The 2,673-nt window shown below is 45.8% G+C and overlaps 1 protein-coding gene across 1 annotated transcript in view; it reads right to left on the minus strand.

The window, feature by feature from the left end:
* Positions 1-2,673, minus strand: part of LOC108797362 (transmembrane protein 132A-like) — a 203,030-nt gene that overhangs the window by 198,576 nt on the left and 1,781 nt on the right. The window lies entirely within an intron of this gene.

Raw genomic sequence — 2,673 nt, forward strand, 5'->3', positions numbered from 1 at the left:
TTGGGGAATCAGTCTTTCACTCTAGGACTAGATGATGTAGATTTCTGATCTCTATAAACTATCCCATTTCCTCAACTCGTTACCATATGCTACAGATTTTTCTCGTCTGCTCGCGACTTTTGAAAAGGAATGTGTACAATCGGGCCATCTCCACTGAATACTCCAGCAGTAGATAATACTCCAGAATACTTGAGGAAATGGGACCTTAATGTTTAATTGTCTCCTGACCAGGTAGCAAGATTATACATTTTACCTTTAAGTCCTCAATTCATACGCGAGTTCAGGATTTAAGCTCCTAATTCGATGATACAGAAACCCTCAGATCCTACATTCAATGTTTCCTTCTTTTCTGAATTGTTGCTGCAGTTGCAATGAATCACCTGGTGATATACTTCATATCTTTTGGTCTGGAAATATTATTAACCACTTCAAGACCAGGTGTTTAGACCCCCTTCCTGGCCAGGCCATTTTTCAGTGTTCAGCATAAATTCTTCCACACCTACTGAATGCAGCCAGGTGCTGTTTTTCAGAACTGTGGAAGACGAACAGGACACCCTCGGTCTCCATGTGGCTTCATAAAGTTGGAGAGGTGGAACGAATGGAAGATTTGGTCTGGTTTAGTAGCGGTCTTCATGCCAAACACTAAGACGTAGTTCTGTTGGACCGAATTTACTAGCTATGTACGTAATTCAGACGTTTGAATTTCCCACTTTATTACAGGATGCCCCTCCTTGAGGTAGTGGAGTATTTTCTATTACCGTACCTGGTGCCCGGGGGTCGGATCAGAACTTAACAATGTCCATACTCCTTTTATCTCATTTTACTATTCCTAGTATGTTTTTCTTTTGTTCCACTCTTCCTTACTCTGTTATATCTGGTCTACTTCTCTAATATGCAAAACAAATGACAAACGCACTCAACAATTTGTCACCAGTTATACAGTAAGGTGCACACGAAATGGGCTTTGAACAGTAAAACAGTAGAAAGGTATCATGGCACACTCACAAACCAGCATGTAAAACAACTTGTCTCACCACTAAGGTTAATAACAGAGGTTTGGATACACGTCTTCTGCTCAAACTAAACTCAAAGCCCATTTCGTGTGCACCTTACTGTATAACTGGTGACAAATTGTTGAGTGCGTTTGTCATTTGTTTTGCTTGACTGATTTGGTGCAGTGACGCATGGGGGTTCTCAGCTGCCATTGGGATGTGCGGGATCCCTTGTGTGTTTCTGTGCCGTTAAGGAGGTTGGGCTTCATCCTGACAAACCTGCCCACAATTTGAAATCTTCTGCCCCCATGTGCTCCAAGATGGAGACTCTCATAGTTTAGAGTTAGGACCGCACTATAAGAGGTGCCTTGGCGCGGCTGTGCGGCTTTCACATTTTCTGCAGAAGACGTGTATCCAAACCTCTGTTATTAACCTTAGTGGTGGGACAAGTTGTTTTACATGCTGGTTTGTGAGTGTGCCATGATACCTTTCTACTGTTTTACTTCTCTAATATACCACATGCACTCGGGTGGGAACTAGGGATGTCCCGGTACCGATGCTAGCATCGGTATCGGGCCCGATACAGGGCATTTTGACAAGTACTTGTCAAAATGCCCCGATGCCTAGCGCCGAAGCTTGCGCTTTGGGTTTTTTTTTCTTACTTACCTCGCCGAGCGTCCCGTCACTGTTGCTCCGGTGGGCGGAGCTCCAGGTGGGGTCCTAATTTAGGTGGCCGGAGGCTGCCAGATGACCCCGCTCAGAGCGCCGCCCAATGGAGCAGCAGTGACGCTGTTGTGGAAATTTTATTAGGATGTGTTTTTAGTGTATTGTAATGTTTTGTCATTAGTCTCTCAGTGTCTCAATAAATAGACGCTGGGGGATTAATCCATTGGAGGAAATTTCTTATGCGCAGCGGAGCAGTGTGTTCTTGGCGAGTGTATGGACGCCGGCTGGGGCCCCCCGTGCAATCCATGGATTTATTGGCTTGCGTGGATACATTCGTCTTGAACGCAGTATATGAAAGGAACGTGCGTTTGTTCTCTCTGGGGTGCCTGATCAACACGCTTGAGATGATATAACGTTGTCCCTGTGAATGAGCGCGCATGAGAATCCTAGTAACGTTATGTGGCATTGCTCACTGAGCAATGCTGGATAAAGTCACTCAGGTGGTCATAGATTGTTACTACATGTGATTTGTTAGCTGACTCCTGTTCACTTCCTGTCTGACATCACTTCCTGTCTCGCTGTTTGAGACACCCTTCCTGTCTGACATCACTTCCTGTTGGGCAGGTATAAACATACCTGTGCTCAGGTCTCTTAGCATGGGATTAACGAACAAGCAACATCTGTCTCCTGACTCTACATGACTCTATATAGGGAGATACTTCCAGTCCTTGCATAAAGGAGCGTAGTACAACGGGGGGAATTCTTTGCGTTTGGCGCAGCTTAATGCGACATGGATTTGTGCGTTGAACCAAGTGAATTTCCATAACAACGCGACACTCGGCGAGGTAATTAAGAAAAAAAAAGCCGAGGAGAGTCAGCGCTGGTCTGGCAAGAGGAGCTACAGGTGGGATTCTAATTTAGCTGGCCAGCACCTCTGAGCCAGCTAAATTAGAGCCCCACCTGGAGCTCCTCCCACCGGACCAGCGCTGACTCATCGCTGCTCTCTCCTCCGGCA

The sequence above is a fragment of the Nanorana parkeri genome, unplaced genomic scaffold (assembly GCF_000935625.1).
Source record: "Nanorana parkeri isolate BGI_ZX_2015 unplaced genomic scaffold, ASM93562v1 scaffold1265, whole genome shotgun sequence".
In the NCBI taxonomy this organism is placed as follows: Eukaryota; Metazoa; Chordata; class Amphibia; order Anura; family Dicroglossidae; genus Nanorana; species Nanorana parkeri.